The 20,141-nt window shown below is 38.5% G+C and overlaps 1 protein-coding gene and 1 pseudogene across 1 annotated transcript in view; one reads left to right on the forward strand and one right to left on the reverse strand.

Moving 5' to 3' along the window:
* Wasf2 (WASP family member 2) overlaps window positions 1-20,141 on the reverse strand; it is a 76,372-nt gene that overhangs the window by 50,517 nt on the left and 5,714 nt on the right.
* LOC106145308 (large ribosomal subunit protein uL23 pseudogene) lies at window positions 10,173-10,639 on the forward strand (annotated as a pseudogene).

Below are 20,141 nucleotides of genomic sequence, written 5' to 3' on the forward strand. Positions count from 1 at the left end.
TTTTTATTTTTATTTTTATTGAGACAGGGTCTTGCTAAATAACTGAGGCTAGTCCTGAGCTTGTGATCCTTGTATCTCAGCCTCCTGAGTAACTGGGATTACAGGTGTGTACCACTGTGCCCAGACAAAATTATTACTAAGAGTATTCCCTTTTACTCTGTGTGTGTGTGTGTGTGTGTGTGTGTGTGTGTATATATATATATATTAGTTGTAGATGGACATAATACCTTTATTTTATTTTTATGTGGTGCTGAAGATTGAACCCAATGCCTCATGCATGCCAGGGAAGTGCTTGCTCTATCACTGAACCCCAGCCCCAACCTCAGCCCTTCTTTTTACTCTTAAAAGGGAATGGTTTCAGCCGGGTATAGTGGCACATACCTGTAATCCCAGCAGCTTGGGAAGCTGAGGCAGGAGGATCACGAGTTCAAAGCCAGCCCCAGCAACTTAGTGAGGTCCTATCTCGAAATAAAATATAAAAAGGGTTGGGGATGTGACTCGGTGAGTGTCCCTGGGTTCAATCCCCAGTATTAAAAAAAAAAAAAAATGAATTCTGGAACCACTGTCCTGGGTTCAAATCTCAGCCCTACTATATATACTCTTTAGCTGTGTGACCTTGGGATAGTTCTGATGGTGTTGTTTTGCTTTTCATTTTCAAATAATTTCAAACTTTAAGAAAATCAATAACAGTACAAAGAACTCCCATACACCCTTCATCTAGGTTCACCAATTACTAATATCTTGCCACATTTACTTTCTCTCTATGTACATTCATACAAACATGTTTTTACTAATTTTTTATCCCTTGGATAACAGGTTGCAGATATCATGCCTCTTTCTCTAAATACCAGTGAGTTATTTTCTTAAAAAAAAAAAAAAACTTCAATACAATTATCACAATAGGAAACTTAACACTGATATAATACTATTATCTAAATCCATGTCTAAAATCTACCAGTTATAGGGCTGGGCATGTACCTCAAAGGCAGAGCACTTGCCTAGCATGTGCAAGGCCCTGGGTCCAATGCCCAGCGACACAATAAATAAATGAAATAAATCCTACCAATTAGTTCAATAATACCTTTTTTAGGGGGGGAGGAGTACAGTACTGGAGATTTAAACACAGGAGCCTCTACCACTGAGTTATAACCCCCCATCCTTTTTGATAGGTTCTCACTAAGTTTCAAGGCTAGGCTCAAAGTTACTATCCTCCTGTCTCAGCCTTCCAAGTCATTGGGATTAAAGATATGTGCATCATGCCCAGCTTCCAATAATGTTCTTTATGGCAATTTTTTCCTCAATTCAGGATCTTGGGCAGGTCTGAATCACTTTATACATCAGCTTCCCCATCTGTACAATGGAGATTAGTAACAGTACCTACTTCATGGGATTAGTGGGAGAAATTAAGGAGTAAATATAATAGAGAACTGAGAATAGTTGGTAATATTTAGGGCAGGTGTTCTGCTTTTACAGAATGACAGACTCTATACAAGGTAGAACTGTCAGATAATAAAAAATAACTCTTTAGACACTAGTTTTTGAAGTCACTTAAGAAAATCTGTAAAATATATTGTGGATGGCAACTGTTTCTTAAACAAAGTATATATCAGCCAGATGCAGAGGCACATACCTGTAATCACAGTGACTCAGGAAGCTGAGGCAGGAGAATCACAAGTTCAAAACCAGCCTTAGCAACTTAGTGACACCCTAAGTAATTTAACAAGATCCTGTCTCAAAATAAAAAATAAAAAGGGCTAGGGATGTAGCTCAGTGGTTAAGCGCCACTAAGTTCAATTCCTGGTACAAAAAAAAAAAAATACTAATAATACCAGCACCACAAAAACAAATATAATAAATATAACTTAACCTTTCCTTGGTTCCTTGGTGACTCAGTGGTACTCAGTGAGGCACAGTGGCACAAGCATACCTGAAATCCCAGCACACCTGAAATCCCAGCTATTCAAGAGGCTGAGGTAGGAGATCATAAATTCAAGGCCAGCCAAGGCAATTTAGTAAAACTCTGTCACCAAAAAAAATCTTTTTAAAGGTTGAGGATGTAGCTCAATGGTTAGAGCACTTGCCTAGTGTTCAAAGCCCTAGATTTCAATCCCCAGAACAGCATTAAAAAACAAACAAAAACCATGATGCTGACAGAGACTCTTAGAATGTGAGTGAGGACTGTATGCTCTGCAGTAAAACAGCTGCAAAGTTCTGTATAAATTCATAATTCCTGAATCTATTCCTGTTGTCATGCTTCTGATCATTAAAATGTATCAGTGTATCTATCTATATTATGTTCATAATGTTTATGGTCATACAAGGCTTCTAGTTAAAAAATAAAAAAGACTTTCATATCATCTCTCATTAATTCAATAAATACAATAAATATCTATTATGTAATTTGATTAATCAGTCAATTTGAATCTCATAAGTAGTCTGTGAGGGTAAAAGAAACACATCACCACTCCTAATTTTTTATTCCATACTGGTGATTGAACCTAGGGCCTTGAGCATCTAGGAAAATGTTCTACCAACAAGCTACCTTTCTACTACCCCTAATTTTAACTACCTCATCAGAGAAAAATTAAGGCCCAAAGAGGTCAAGTGACTTATTCTGGAGTCAACAGACAACACAATAGGCCTTTATATACCTGGTTCCTCTGTGCTTCCATATCCACAGATAAGTGAGGTCCTAGGGTGATGTTACTTTTGAGATAAAGTGAAGAAGCTTTCTGAAAGCTCTATGCTACTCATAAACACTTTCAGCTTACTTTTAGATGCAAGGAATTGCGGTTCTGGTTGGCTAAAACTGCCAGATGTCTGACTTTAGGATGCTCTTCCTCTGCACTGTCTCAAATATATTTCAAAACTTCTTCAAATTTTATAGGCTATACATTATTAATATAGACTCCACACATTTGAAACGACATAAATTCAGATCTGAGCTAAAGTTTACCTCTCTACTCTAGTAAAGATTTAGAAAATGGTGCAAATAAGATTTCAGAGCAAAATGTTTAATGAGCTGTTTTTAAGCATTTCAAGAGTCTAATTTACATAAATTAAAGTTCAATTGCACATCATTCTCAGCTATTCATTAAACCAGGTACAAGGACCTCTACCTAACAAAATAACCTGGTAACACTATTAGCCTAGTTTCAGTTACTCTATGAACTCAAAATAACAGCTGCATCTAAAGAAAAACAACACACAACATTCTCACTATGTTTTCCCCCAATTAGCTCAAATTAATGAGGTTTGTTAGTATCTCCAAAAATGACCCACAAAACCCGTCTTTCCCTGATGGCCTAGAGTAGAAGCTGAAATATAGCAACACCACCTGACTTGAAACTAGGTAAAGAAAGAGAAAATGTCAATAGCACAGATATAAGAGCCAGAGGGCTAGGGTTCTATAACAAATTATGGTTCTAAATTTGTGTGACCTTAGTTAAATCACTGGACAAAATGAAGGAGCCAGTAAGATGGTCTCTCTATATAATACCCAACTCAAGGATCCAGAGTTCTTTGAGGAAAGGGCAGGAAATGTAAAAGATGGGTATGAAACATCATACCAAAAATCAAAGAACACTTGTAAAGACAACTGCAGTATGCCAAAAGGAATCAAGAAACAACTTGAAGAGCCTCTCACTGATCTAAGATAGGACAAACTGAACTTCCATAAGAATAACTACAATTAGGGGCTGGGGATATAGTTCAATTGGTAGAGTGCTTGCCTTGCATGCACAAGGCCCTGAGTTCGATCCCCAGCACCACAAAAAAAAAAAGAAGACTACAACTCACTGGTTCCCTTTGAGCGTATCAGAAAACCAACTCATCATTTTGAAAACTAATAAATAAACAAATAAAAGGAATGAATTAATTATTCATCCTGTCTTTCCTATACATATTAAACCTCAGGGTAACCAAAAAGTTGATAAGGAAAGATTGTTCTTTTTAAAAGTATTCCAGCTGAAAAGTGGGGAAGAAAGATATAACTGAAATAAAATAATTTTGCAGATATTTAATGAAATCTTAGATCTAGGTAATCATTACACATGACCACTTACAACACAAAAAGAGACACCTGAACTTTATAAATCTACTTAAGAAAAAATACAGGACCACTTATTAAGTATTACTGTCATAACAGGAACCTCATTCAGGTCAATCCTTTAGAGGTATACTGTCCAACATGAACCTACTATACACACGTAGCTACTAAGCACTTAAAACACAGCTAATCCAAAGTGTGATATGCTATAAATACAAAACATCGAACTTTAAAGAACTGGTATAAAAAAGAACTGAAAATATCTCATTAAATTTTTTTTCCCCCCACACTGGGAATTGAACTCAGGGCCACCTTATCACTGAGCTACATCCCCAGCCCTTTTCATTTTGAGTAGGGTCTCACTAAGTTGCTGAAGCTGGCCTCCACTTATAATTCTCCTGCCTCAGCCTCCCAGGTAGCTGGGACTATAAGCATATGCCATGCTGTCCAGCTCACTAATTTTTTTTTTTCAGGTGCTGAGGATTGAACCCAGGGCCTTATGCATGCTAGACAAACACTGTGCCACTGAACTACATCCCCAGCCCAATAACTTTTCATAATTACATATTAAGTGACAAGTTTTCAATTACTAGGTTAAATAAATTATGAAATAACGTTTGTTATTTGTCACTTAGCAAGCATGAGGCACTGGGTTCGATCCTTAGCACCACATTAAGTAAAATAAAGACATTGTGTCCACCTATAACTAAAAGATAAATATAAAAAAGAAAACACATTTTGTTTCCTCTTATCTTTTTAGTGTTCCAACTAGAAAATCTAAGTTTCATTTAAAGCTTTACTATTTCTTAGACAACACTGCTCTAGATCTAAACAATTTACAGAGAATATAATGGATACAGGATCATAATGAATCACAGAAGTTCAATTAGCAAAGTCCAGTATGGGAAAACTATAGAACAACTTAGTTTCTTTAACAGTAGCAACATGGGCTGGGGATGTGGCTCAAGCGGTAGTACGCTCGCCTGGTATGCATGCAGCCGGGGTTCCATCCTCAACACCACATACAAAAACAAAGATTTTGTGTCCGCCGAAAACTAAAAAATAAATATTAAAAAATTCTAAAAAAAAAAAAAAAAGTAGCAACAGCAACAAAAATACAAGGGAAAAAAAGAATTGAGGCAACCTATGGATTAAGAGACTTAGAAACCACAGGAACCAAATCAATGCACAGGCCTTGTTTGAAACCTGATTCAAATAAACCAAAAGTTTAGAGAAAGGGTGGCATGGATGAAGGAAAAGAAGCCAACACAATTTTAGAAGTGTGAATATTAACTGGATATGCGCTGATATACTATGGTTATGTTTTTTTAAAAAGAGTATCTGTTGCTAGGTGCAGTGGCACATGCCTATAATCCTAGCTATTCAGAGACTAAGGCAGGAAGATTGCAAGTTTGAGCAAGGGCAACTAAGTGACACCCTGTCTCAAAATAAAACTTTAAAAGGGTTGAAGGTGTAGCTCAGTTGTGCAGCATTTGCCCAGTATCCATGAAGTTTCAGCAACTTGGCAATATTCTGTCTCAAAATAAAAAAAGGCTAAAGAAGTGACTCAGTGACTATGTGCCCTTGGGTTCAATCCCCAGTACCAAACAACAGCATCAATAATACAATCACAACAAAAAAATCCCAGCTAGCTGGAAACACTGGCTTGTACATGTAATCCTTGCTACTCAGGAAGCTGAGACAGAATAATCACAGGAGCCTAGAAGTTCAAATTCAGACTGGACAACATAACCAGACCCTTTCTCAAAAAAAAAAAAAAAAATAGACTGGGTGCAGTAATACATGCCTGTAATCCATTGACTCAGGAGACCGAAGCAGGAAATTGCAAGTTTGAGGTCAGCTTAGGCAATTTAGTGAGACCCCTGTCTCAAAAAATAAAAAGGGGGCTGGGGTTGTGGCTCAGCGGTAGAGTGCGTGTACAAGGTGCTGGGTTTGAGCCTCAGCACCACATTATAAATAAATAAATAAATAAAGGTATTGTGTCCAACTACAACTAAAAAAAAATTTATAATAAAAAATAAAAAGGGTTTGAGATTTGGCTCAGTGGTACAGCACTCCTGTACAGTACCCAGTACTAGAAAAACTAAATAAATAAATTCATTCACTAATTAGCTAATATCACACTTATCTGTTAAAACACCTTCCTCCTAAGATCATGAACAAGACTAGATATCCTTTCTTACTACTTTTGTTCAAAACTGTACGAGAGGTCCTAGCTAGGGTAATAGGCAAAGAAAAGAAAGGTAGACAGGTACAATAGTACACATCTGTAATTCCAGTTATATGGGAGGCTGAGGCAAAAGGATCACAAGTTTGCAGCCAGCCTGGGTAATTTAGCAAGACCCTGTCTTAAAATAAAATGAAAAGGGCAAGGATGTAGTTCAGCATTTGCCTAGCTTAGGTGAGGTCCTGGGTTCAATTCCCAGCATTGCAAAGGAAGAAAAGGAAGGAAGGAAGGAAAACTTATATGGTCATGGACTAAAAACAAAAATAGTTATGACACCTCAAACATAAGCAACCCAAGAAAAAAATAAATTAGACTTCATCAAAATTTTAAACTTTCATGCTTTAAAGATCATGATCAAGAAAATGAAAGACAAACCACAGGGACACAGGTATAATCAGTGGAAAAGCACTTGCCTAGAATGCCACAAGGCTTTGGATTTGAGCCCCAGCACCACCCCCACCACCCCCACACACACACATACACACTCACAAAACTGCAGGGCATGGTGATACATGCTTGTAATCCTAGCTTCTTAGGAAGCTGAAGCAGGAAGACTGAAAATTCAAGATCAGCCTGGGAAACATTAGGGAGACCCTGTCTCAAAAGAGGGGGCTGGGTAGTGACTCAGTGGTACAGTGCTTGCTTAACGTGTGGGGTAATGGGTTCCATCCTCAGCATCATAGAAAAATAAAATAAAGGGGCTGGGACTGTGGCTTAGTGGTAGAGCACTTATCTAGCATGCGTGACGCACTGGGTTCAATCTTCAGCACCTCATAAAAATTAACTAAATAAAGTTATTGTGTCCATCTACAACTAAAAATATTTTTAAAAAATAAAATAAAGAAGGGCTGAGTTTGTGGCTCAATGGTAGAGCACTCATCTAACGCATGCATGGTGCTAGGCTTGATCCTCAGCACCACATAAAAATAAAGGTATTGTGTCCACCTACAACTAAAAAAATCTATTTTAAAAAGGTGGGGGGCTGGGACTGCAGTTCTGTGGTATAGTGCTTGCCTAGCATGTCTGAGGCCCTATTCAATGGGGTGGGGGTGGGGTGGGGTAAAAAAATACTTCTTATGGGTCCTACAAAGCTTTGAAACATCTGGCTCCTAACTACCTCTCTCTCTAATCACATATCAGGCCACCACAATTCATTAATAGTCACAGTGGGCTTCCATTTTCTCAGAATGAGGTAAGGATTTTCCTGATTTGGCACCTTCACTTTTATGGTTCCTTTTGTCTAGAACTCTCCTTTCCAACTCTTCATTTGGCTAGTTCATTTTCATTCAGTTTCAGTTTGTTGCCCTCTCAGAGAAAGTTCCTCCATTACTCTATTACAGCCTGCTTTATTCTCTTCCTAACACATCAAAATCTTTTAACATCTTATTTATGTGCTTATTGTCTATCAAGCCTTCCTAAATTGCATGAGAGCAAGAACCTTGTTTCTCATGATCACTGAGTTGTATCTCTAGTACCTGGCATACAGGAAGCACTCAATAAATCAGTAATCCTATACTGGACATCACTCTATTGTTAAATGTTTAATATAATAAAAGGCTTAGAGAGAACTTGAAGTTTACAAGGCTTCTGATAGTATATACATATACCTAAGGTGAGAAGAGACATGGCAGAATAAGAAGCAAATGGGCAGGGGGGTGAAAAAATAAACCCACAACTTCCAAAGGCTACATCAGCAAATAGATTTATTTTTTCCTCCAGAGAGAACATTCATTTAGAAACAGAAATAAAAAGTTGTGATACAGTCCCTTTCCTAGATAAAGTATATAAACAAACAGCCTCCCAGGATTATGACTGAACTATCACAATTAACATTTTCAGGAATTATCTAGAAAGAAAACTACCTAGGTGAAATCTTCTCAGTTTACAGATAACTACAGTGACAGGCAGAAATATGAAGGTGCAAGATTTTGTGTCCAGAAATGAAAAACAGCTTCCATGTAGATAAAAATAAGGTAATGCAGTAATGAAAAAGTAGTCCAAACTATAATTATCAGAAGATGAGCTCTAAAGTTACCTGTTGCAACATAGGGAAGGAGTTTCAGAATTCCTGGACTGTATCCTGAATATAGCTACAAAAAGGGCAACAAAATGCTAGCTGTTATTATGAAAGTTTGAGAAACACAGAACACATTATCCTATCCTTGTACAAATCAAAGTGTGTCTGTACTTAGAATACAATGTGCAGTTGTGGTCACCTTAATACAAAAAAGCTAAAACAGAGAAGGTCTAGAAAGATATCTGAAAAAACCAAAGGACAGAGGGGCTTCTGTATGATAACAGATATTTTTTTAAACAGAGATATAGCTATAAAGGTCACTTTAACATGAAGCAAAGAGTGTGTAAATAGCAGAAACCTATACATTAAATCTAAAGAAAAAAGGGGTTTAGGCCTGGCAAATAGCACACATTCACCAAACACCAGAAGGTTCTATCAGAAGGAAAAAACGATGAAAAGGATGGAAAGAGACCTCAAGGGAGGAGGAAAGAAGAAAGGAAGGAAAAAAATATGTATGTGTACATATATGTATGTGTATATGTATGTATGTGTACATACATGTATGTGTATGTGTGTATGTGTATAGATATACACATACACACATACACACATATATTTTTTCCTCTTCCTAAATCCAGGTTTTAGACAAGATTTTTAAAATTCTAGCCGCAGTTGGTTTAGCTGTGTGACAATGGGCCAGTTATTTTAATTTTTGAGCCTTTCTTTTCTATAAACAACTAATTTGAATGACTGCTGTGAGAATAGAGATAAGCACACTGCCTGGCAAATAGCACACACTCACCAAACACAAGCTATTGCTTTTATTAGACCAATAAAAAGGGCCCAGCATGGTAGCACTGGCCTGTAATCCCAAAAACCCAGGAGGCTGAGGCAGGAGGAGCACAAATCCAAAGGCCAGCCTGGACAACTTAATAAGACCTTGTCTCAAAATAAAACATAAAAAGGCCTGGGGATATAGCTCATTAATAGAGCACCCCTGTTTTTAACCCCTAGTACAGCAAAAAATAAAAATAAAAAGTAACTGTTTATTATTACCCAATCCAATAGATAAAAGTAATAAAGACCATTATTCAGGTCAAGAGTATACAATATAGGTGCTGGGAATGTGGCTCAGGCGGTAGGGCGCTCCTCTGGTATGCCTGCGGCCCGGGTTCGATCCTCAGCACCACATACCAACAAAGATGTTGTGTCCGCCGAGAACTAAAAAATAAATATTAAAAAAAAAATTCTCTCTCTCTCTCTCCTCTCTCTTTAAAAAAAAAAAAAAAGAGTATACAATATAAACACAAAGTAACTCAAAGACAATACAGATAAATTCATAGGTAACACTTCCATAAGAAACTCCCACTGGGCCCAGTGGCATGCCTGTAATCCCAGCGGTATGGGAGGCTGAGGCAGGAGGATTGTGAATTCAAAGCCAGTCTCAGCAACTTAGTGAGGAACTTAGCCACTCAGTGAGACCCTGTCTCTAAATAAAACATAAATAAGGGCTGGGGATATGGCTCAGTGGTTAAGTACTCCTGGGTTCAATCCTCAGTAAAACAAATGAAAAAACAAACTCCCAAGAGAAGGGCTGAGGATGTAGCTCAATGGCAGAGCACTTGCTTGGCATGCTCAAGACCAGCAAAGGAATAGAAGGTAAGTAATGATCCTTTGATCACCAGCAAAGGAATAGAAGGTAAGTAATGGAAGGGAGGAAGAAAGGGAAAGGGAAGAAAAGAGAAATACCTAAAAGAAATCATGAATTTTAGGCAACAAAATCCTAACTTTTGAAGTTAATATTTTCATGCCTTCCCAACAAAAGAAGGCTATAAGTAGAATTCTGCCTTTTAACCAAAATGGTGCTAAAGATGAAGAAGGGAGTTCCTGGCTATCCCAAAGTCAAAGCCAAACTCAGAACAAAGGCTTGGAAGGCCAAGAAAGCATTACTGAAAGGCATCTGTAGCCAAAAAAAAAAAAAACCTCCATGTTACCCACTTCTGGGGCTCAAGTCACTGTGCTTCAGGAGGCAGCCCAAATATCTTTGGAAGAGTGACCCTCAAACAAACAAGCTTGACCACTATGCCATCATGAATTCCCCTAACCACTTAGTCTGACATGAAGACAGAAGACAAAAACATATGTGTTCACTGTGGACTTCAAAGCCAAAAAGCACCAGATCAAACAGGCTTTAAAGAAACTGTATGACATTAAGGTGGCCAAGGTTAACACCTCAGTCAGGCCTGATGGAAAGAAGAAGGCATATGTTCAACTGGCTCCTGACTGCGATGCTTTGGGTGTTATCAACAAAACTGGGATCATCTGAGCCATGTTGTGGCTCAGTGGTAGAGCATTTGCCTAGCATGGTGAGGCACTAGGTTCTTTGTTCCCTGGCACCACATAAAAAATACAACAAAATAAATAAAAACACAAAACAAAACTGGGATTATCTAAACTGAATCCAGCTGTGTAACTGTAAATAAACATTTTTTTCACCATTTAAAAAATGGAGGATACACAGTGGCACACATCTGTAATCATAGCAGCTTCACAGGCTGAGGTGGGAAGATCACAAGTTCAGAGCTAGCCTCAGAAGCTTAGCAAGGCCCTCTAAGCAACATAGCAAGACCCTATTTCAAAATAAAAAACAAAAAGGGTTGGGGATACCACTCAAAGGTTGAATGTCTCTGGATTCAATCCCTGGTACCCCAAAAAAAGGTGGGGCTGAAGATGTAGCTCAGTGGTAGACACTTGCCTAGCATGCAAGGCCCTGAGTTCAATCCCCAGTACCACCAAAAAAAAAAATTTAAAACTAAGCCAGGCACAGTGATACACACCTGTAATCTCAACAATTTAGGAGGGTGAGACAGGAGGATCATAAATTCAAGGCCAGCCTTAGGAACTTAACAAAACCTATCTCAACAATTAAAAAATAAAATAAAAGTGCAGGAGGGCTGGGGATGTAGCTCAAGCGGTAGCGCGCTCGCCTGGCATGTGTGAGGCCCGGGTTCGATCCTCAGCACCACATACCAACAAAGATGTTGTGTCCGCCAAGAACTAAAAAAAAATAAATATTTTAAAAAATCTCTCTCTCTCTCTCTCTCTCTCTCTCTCCTCTCTCTCACTCTCTCTTTAAAAAAAAAAAAAAAAAAAAGTGCAGGAGGCTAGGGATGTAACCCAGTGGTAGAGTGTCCCTAGGTTCAATCCACAGAAAAGGAAAAGACATAGAATCTGGACTAGATAATGTATCTGACCAAATATGCCCACCCACCCACCCTCTTTCTCGCTCTCTTTCTTTTTGCTATTCTGGCAGTTGAACACAGGGTCTCACACTTGTTAGGCAAGCACTCTACCAGTGAGTTATATCCCCAGACCTTTTTATTTTATTTAGAGAAAGGGTCTCCCTAAGTTTTCCAGACTAGCACTGAACTTGCAACCCTTCTGCCTCAGTCTCACAAATCGCTGAGATTAAAGGTACGTACCACCATACTCAGTTACCATTTTTAAATTTAAAATAACAATTATGGAGCATCATTGAACACTGAACTAATTAACAATATCATTTAATCTTCCCAATAACTCCTCTGAGATATACTCTGCGTTTGACAGTAAAATGAGATACCCAATTTTCAGATGAGAAAACCAAAGCTAAAAGAGTTGCATCATTTATCCAAGGCTTCAGAGGTAGTGTAAGGGAGACTATAGGTAAACCCAGATGGAGAATGACTCTAGAACCTATACTTGTTTTTTCTTTTCTGGTGATACTGGGGATTGAATTCAGAGATGCTCTACCACTAAGCTACATCTCCTGTCCTTTTTATTTATTTTGAAACAGGGCCTTACTAAATTGCCCAAGCTGGCTTCAAACTTCAAACAGCTTCCAGAGTTGCTAGGATTACAAGGGGATGCCACCATGCCCAGCCAGAATCTATACTCTGAATTTTTTTTTAAGTACTAGGGAATGAATGCAGGGGTATTTTAGCACTGTGCTACACCTCCAGCCCTTTTAATTTCCCAGTTGCTAAGACTATAGGTAAGCACCACCACACATAGTCAGATTCTATACTCTTTAAACAGAGCAATACTGCCTTTTGAGAAATGTTGGTTGATGGGTATATAACAATGAGGGAGGTGATATAGTAAGCATTCACAAATGTTGCCTGATGCATCCAAGTCAGCCAAAGTTACAGACAGCTAGACAGTCCAAGCATGAACATGGAAATAACAAGAACTGATAAAAAAGGATATAATAAAGTTAATGTAAAAAGAGAAACCTAAAAATCCTTATACTGTGGTCTCACCTGCGATAAACAAAGTTCAGAGAAAGAAAAAATGCATCAAAAATATTAATTAGGGGCTGGGGATGTGGCTCAAGCGGTAGCGCACTCGCCTGACATGCGTTTGGCCCGGGGTTTATCCTCAGCACCACATACAAACAAAGAAGTGTCCGCCGAAAACTAAAAAATAAATATTAAAAAATTCTCTCTCTCTCTTAAAAAAAAATTTTTTTAATATTATTTTTTTTTAGTTATTGGCGGATACAACATCTTTGTTTGTATGTGGTGCTGAGGATCCAACCCGGGCCAGACGCATGCCAGGCGAGCGCCCTACCGCTTGAGCCACATCCCCAGCCCCCCTAAAAAAAAAAAAATTATTTAAAAAATATTAATTAGTACAGAGCACGGTGGTGCACGCTGTGATCCCAGCAATTCAGAAGGCTGAGGCAGGAGGAAGGCAAATGTGAGGCCAGCCTGGGCAATTTAGTGAGACCCTCAGCAACTCAGCAAGACCCCATCTCAAAATAGAAAATAAAAAGGGCTGGGGAAGTAAGTCAGTGGTAGAGCACCCTCAGGATTTAATCCCCAGAACCAAAAAAAAAAAAGGTAACTGGTAGGATGTAAAGGTGATTCTTTTTTCTCTGCTTGGTATTATCTGAATTGAGCAATTTTTTTTTCTTTTACAAATAGCACTCTTTATTTCCATAATTGGAAAAAGGCAGAAACAAAAATAAATTTAAGGAAACTTTCACTCTTTATTCACTTCTGCTTGTGTAATTTGTTGCAATGAGCATGTATTACTTTTGTAATTTCAATAAGATTCTTAAATAAATATTAGAGATGGGAAATAAATTACATGCAAATACCAAAGTTAAAAATGGATGTGGAGGGCTGGGGATATAGCTCAGTGGTAGAGCACTTGCCTAGCAAATATGGAGCACTGGGTTTGATCCTCAGCACCACATAAAAAATAAACAAAGGTATAGTGTCCATCTACAATTAATAAAGTGGAGTTGGGCACAGTGATGCACACTTGTAATCCCAGCACTTGGGACGCTGAGGCAGGAGGATCACAAGTTCAAGGCCAGCCTCAGCAATTTAGAGAGGCCCTAAGGACTTAGTAGTGAGACCCTGTCTCAAAATAATAAAAAATGTTTAAAAAAAAAAGGACTGAGCTGAGTGCAGTGGTGCACGCCTGTAATCCTAGTGGCTCAGGAGGTTGAGGCAGGAGGATCAAGAGTTCACAGCCAGCCTCAGCAAAAGTGAGGCACTAAGAACTCAATGAGACCTGTCTCTAAATAAAATACAAAATAGGGCTGGGGATGTAGCTCAGTGGTTGAGTGCCCCTGAGTTCAATTCCCAGTACCCTCTCCTAAAAAAGGGCTGAGGATGTGGCTCAGTGGTCAGACACCCCTAGGTTCAATCCCTGGTAGGGTGATGGATACTGGGGTGGGGATTGTAGTAGCTCAGTGGTAGAGCACTTGCCTAGTACATGTAAGGCCCTGGGTTCAATTCCCTGTACTGCACAAAAAAAAAGACTTCAATTTATACGGATTCACACATTAACATGGCTGAATCTCAGGAACTTTTTGCTGAACAGAAAAAATCAGGGGCTGGGGATATAGCTCAGCTGGTAGAGTGCTTGCCTCCAATGCACAAAGCCCTGGGTTTGATACTTGGCACCACACACACACAAAAAAAAAGATCCAAAAGAGTTACATACTGTATGATTCAATAGGTGAAATTGAGGGCCACACCAGTGATGAACAAATGCCTGTAATTCTAGTGATTCAGCAGCTGACACAAGAGGACTGTAAGTTCTAAGCCAGACTCAGTAATTTAGTAAGGCCCCTAAGCAACTTAGTGAGACCCTGTCTCAAAATAAAAAGGGCTGGGGAATGTAGCTTAGTGGTTAAGCGCCCTTGGGTTCAATACCTGGTACCAAAGTCTCCGGGTGAGGGGGAACAGGTGAAATTAAGCCAAGTGTGGTAGCATTTATATGCAGTCCGCAAAGAAAAACAAGAATAGGCAAATTAATACGTGGGAATCAAAATCAAGAGTGGCGGTTACTAGGACTGGGGTTGTGGCTCAGCAGTAGAGCACTCACCTTGCACGTGGGAGACCCTGGGTTCGATCCTCAGCACCACATAAAAATAAATAAGTGAAATAAGGGAAGTGTGTCCAACTACAACTAAAAAATAAATATTAAAAAAAAAAAAAGAGTGGTGGTTACCTATTTTAAAAAAAGCAGGACTGACTGGAAAGGCGAATGAGGGAACTTTGGAGAGTTATAAAAATGCTCTCACTTGGGCTGGGATATAGCTCAGTGGCAAAGCGTCTGCCTTGCATTCGCAAAGCCCTGGGTTCGACCCCCAGTTCCAAAAAAGACAAAAAAAAATGCTCTCACTTGTGGGTTGGGATTGTGGTTCAGTGTCAGAGTGCTTGCCTCACATGTATGAGGCACTGGATTTGATCCTCAGCACCACATAAAATAAATAAATAAATAAAGGTGTTGTGTCCATCTACAACTAAAAAAATATTTTTTTTAAAAATGCTCTTATTGGGGGCTGGGGATTTGGCTCAAGCGGTAGCGCACTTGCCTGGCATGCGTGCGGCCCGGGTTCGATCCTTAGCACCACATACCAACAAAGATGTTGTGTCCGCCGAGAACTAAAAAATAAATATTAAAAATTCTCTCTCTCTCTCTCTCTCTCTGCCTTTAAAAAAAAAAATGCTCTTATTGGAGGCTGGGGATGTGGCTCAAGCGGTAGCATGCTCGCCTGGCATGCGTGCGGCCCGGGTTCGATCCTCAGCACCACATACAAACAAAGATGTTGTGTCCGCCAAAAACTAAAAAAATAAATAAATATTAAAATTCTCTCTTTCTCTCTCTCTCTTTAAAAAAAAAAAAATGCTCTTATTAGCTAGGCATGGTAACATATACCTGTAATCCCAGCCATTTGAGAGACTGAGGCAGAAGGATCACAAGTTCAAGGTCAGCCTCAACAAAATCTTGAGTCTAAATAAAAAATTTAAAAAGGACTGGGGATGTAGTTCAGTGGCAAAATGCCCCTGGGTTCAATCCACAGTGTAAAAACAAAAAAGAAAGAAATTATATCCCCATCTCCCTCCTTCCCTCCCTCTCTCCCTTCCTTTCTCTCTCTGGCACCAAGGATAGAATTCACTAAGTCACATCCTCACTCCTTTTTTATTTTTTATTTTGAAACAGGGTCTTGCTAAGTTGCTGAGGCTGGCTTTAAAATTGCAATCCCCCTGCCTCAGCCTGGAGGCATGCACCACCACACCTGGCACAATCTCTCTCACCTGGGCAGTTAGCTACACATCTGCCAAACACCTAATTATACACTTGCATTTTTGTGCATTTCACTGTATGTAACTTTAATGTTTTTAAAAATCTCATTATAACAAAAGTTTCTATCTAAAATCTGCCACTTGTCAATTGAATGACTTTGTGGTAATCTCTCAAAATCAATTTATTTTATAAACTATAGCTACTAACATAATTCATCTCATTTGCTGGGGACTGATTGTAATAGTATATATTAAAGTGGGAGCACTGTGCTTTGCAAAATACCACCCATTGAATAATGGAACTTTAAAAGTGAAGAGAGAAGCAAAATTTGTCTTCCATCTCTCATAAATCCAGATGCCTCTGATATCAGGATTACATAGTTCCCAATTGTGAAGGGAAGAGAATATCTATGAACATGGCCCAAGACCTTCTACACACTTAATTTCAAGACCTGAAATGAGAGAAGGTTTTTTAAACTGAGTACTTGCTAGAACAAAGAGTTTCAATTCTAAATACTTAAAATAATTACTCCTGTTACTTGGCTATGCTGATTACAAAGTTTAAATTTCACAAGTCATATTATACATGTGTGTAATAAGCATGTATGCGCACATGTATTCAAATTGGAACAAAATGATCACATTACTCTTTCCCAAAAGGGTTTCTATTTTCTAAAAATAAGAAACTTAATTTTGCTCAACTGAAATTAATCTTACAACAAAGAGAATGTATCTCGGGGGTTGGGGATTTAGCTCAGTGGCAGAGCACTTGCCTAGTATGTGCAAGGCCCTGAGTTCAGTCCTCAGCCCTGGGGGGGGGAGAATGTATCTCAGATTCTTCCATATTTTACCAGGAAAGAAAAACAGATCTTGAAAGGAAATACCACAAGCAAAGTTTAAGACCCTCTCCTATCAATCTCAAAACTGTTTATTTGTTTGGAAATCATAATGAACGGCAAATTTTTCTAAGATGAAGTATCTGAACATTATTTTCTCTGCAAGCATTCAATGATTCTTAGTTCTATTCTTCTCTCTTCTAATTCAATTCTGTTTGGTTTCTAAGTTAAGAAATGTATTTCATTTGCATAAATGGTAACTATTCTGAGATACTATTCATAACTATACATTTGAATTCTCTAGAATACCATTCATAACTTCAAATGGAACAGGAAAATAACACTCATTCAACTTCACCTTAATGGTGACTAAGACATGAATGACTATATTATGCTGTAGAGAGTTGGCCAAAAGAAAGTGAAGTTCGCAAATGTCATTAATATCTTGTCATTAATTTACGAATGTCCAAAACACCATCGCCTTGACCAATCTACCTGACACAAAAAATGCTGAACTAAAAAAGCATGTCAATTAGTAAAACATGGTTTTTAGAATTACAAAGTATCTATTCAGGGACATCAAAAGACATATCTTATTTATAAAGTCAAAAATTAGCAAAGACGAATTATGATAAATCTTGGCAAGTTCTTTTTAAAAAGCAATACTGGTTATTCTTTAAGTGTTAAACTTTTAAGCCATGAATTTTTCTGAGAAAGAGTATTTCATACAAAGTAATCTTTTATTTCAAGGGGGGAAGCGGAGAGGGGGCACTGGGGGCACTGGGGATTGAAGTGAGCTATATCCCAGAAGTAAGCTATATCCCAGCTCTTTTTATTTTTTATTCTGAGATAATTACTTGTGATCCTCCTGCCTCAGCCTCCCATGTTGTGGGGTCACAGACATGTGCTTGGCACAAGGTAATAATACTCTTATTTTTATAATAATTTTATATTATTTATTTATTTTTACATGGTGCTAAGGATCAAACCCAGTGCCTCACACATGCTATGCAAGCGCTCTCCAACTGAGCCACAACCTCAGCCCACAAGGTAGTAAAATTCTAATAGTTCTTTTTTTTTCTAATAGTTCTTTATGTCATCTAATCTTAATCAGTGACAGAAATTGAATTTGAATTTACATAGATCTGCATAAATAATTCAGCTATCTATACTGTTCTAATATATTTCAAATGAATAAAATTTGAACAGAATGAAAATAATGGGACTATTTTAAATTTGTCACTTTCTGATTTCCCTCATTTTCCTTTCTTATCCAGAGTTAGTGACAAGAGACTATATAACCAGACAGAAGGAATATAGAAGAACACATGTTTGAGGACATCCATACTCATTTCTGTTACTCTATCACCCTTACCCCTGTTAATACAGTGGTTCTAAAAAGGAAGCAATTTTGTCCCCTAGGGTTCATAAAATATCTGGAGACAATTTTGAATGTCACAATTAGGGGAGTGAGTGCTACTGGCATCTAGCAGATAGACACTAAGATCCTGGTTATATATTTCTGTGTGATCATGAAAAGAAATAAAGATAAGCCAATTCAACGAAGCAGAAAAAAAACGAGGTCATAATTTAAGCATTAATAGCATCTACTAAGTCTGCATCCCATGTTGTGCATTGGCCATACAAAAAAAAGAACAATAGCTGGAAGCGACAGTGCACACCTATAATCCCAGAGGCTCAGGAGACTGAGACAGGAGGATCGCTAATACAAACACAACAACCTCAGCAACAGTGAGGTGCACTAAACAACAACTCAGTGAGACCCTATCTCTAAATACAAAATAGGGCTGGGAATGTGTGGCTCATTGGTCGAGTGCACCTGAGTTTTAATCCCTGGTACTGCTCCCCCCTCAAAAAACAAAAAAAAACCATTATACTCCTGCCCTTAAGGAGCTTCGTCAGGTACAGGAGTTTCATAATTTGTCTGATATCAGATTTGACTGTCTGATAAATGCTTTAACAAAGAAGACATAAACGGGAGCCATTCAACTTTTCCTAGGGAAGGGAACAGGGGTCCTCTACATCAGCTCTAAGGATGAGTAGAAAGCATCTTACTTCATAGGTTACTTTTCTCTTCCTAAACAAGGAACCAACCATTTCTTTACTCAACATACAGCTACGGAGTGTCAATTTTATGTTCCATGTATGATGCTGTGTTAGAGATCCAGGCAAATCACAACTTTCCATTACTTCCTTTGGCATCACTGGTGTCTAGCAGTCTATCTCCTATACCCAAATCCCCAAAAACTCCGCATTTCTACCTATTCCCAATTTAGCTGTTGTTGTCCTTAGTCAAACCTAGTAAGGCCAACAACCAAGAAGAAAACAAAACTTTCAGTTACCTGTTGAAATAGACTGTATCCAATCCTGCCTAGTCACAAAATGCTGGCAAAGAAGCCAACAGTGAATTGACTATGGGTACTGCCAACCGTTTGATGTGTAGATATTTTGGAAAGCTATTTTAGCTTACAAAAAAATCTGGGTCCTCTTCTACCCTATGTAACTCATGTCAGGAACAATAGCAAATTAATCAAAAAATATGTGAGGGGCTAAGGTTATGGCTTAGGGGTACAGCACTTGCCTAGCATGTGTGTAAGGCCTTAGGTTTGATCCCCAGCACCACATGGGGATGGCGGGGGGATTTATTGAGTGCTTATGATTTGTTATGTCAATGATTCTCAACCCTAGCTATGTATTGCCAAGGCTCCCATGGGAGATAAGGACATTTTTTATTTTATCTATTTATTTATTTATTTTTAGATACTAGGGATTGAACCCAGAGGCACTTTAGCACTGAACAACCTTCTAAGCCCTTTTTATTCCTTTTATTTTAAGACAGGTTACTTAGGGCCTTGTTAAATTGCTGAAGCTAGCCTCGAACTTGTGATCCCCCTGATTCAGCCTCTGGAGCCACTGAGATTACAGGCATGCACACCCGGCAGATATGCACATTTTAAAGAAAATTTCTGATAGAAGACAAGTTTGAAGCCCTGGCCTTTAGGCATTACAGAATACCAAAGAAATACAAGAAATAGTATCTTTCTTCAAAATTTACCCATACTCACAACAGAGTAACTTATAATAAAATGTTAGTCCACTAATTTGTAATTCTTTTGAAATATTATCAGTGCTTATGAAACAGAAGAAACTAGGTAGTCTGGATAAGAATTGTTCTTGTTCCCTAGTGTAATCATACACCTACTCCACCTGCAATTCCTGATACACTGTTCCACACACTTTCTCTCTCACAGACAGTAAAGTTTACCATTCTCAGGAATTAAGGATTGACACCCCAAGTAAGAGAATGAATTGAGGTCCAAGTGGCGGTGTGATTTCTTCAAATCCATTTTGTCATAGGGCTGCCACTGCTTCTTCCCCGCCT

The sequence above is a fragment of the Ictidomys tridecemlineatus genome, chromosome 11 (genome assembly GCF_052094955.1).
Source record: "Ictidomys tridecemlineatus isolate mIctTri1 chromosome 11, mIctTri1.hap1, whole genome shotgun sequence".
Taxonomy (NCBI): Eukaryota; Metazoa; Chordata; class Mammalia; order Rodentia; family Sciuridae; genus Ictidomys; species Ictidomys tridecemlineatus.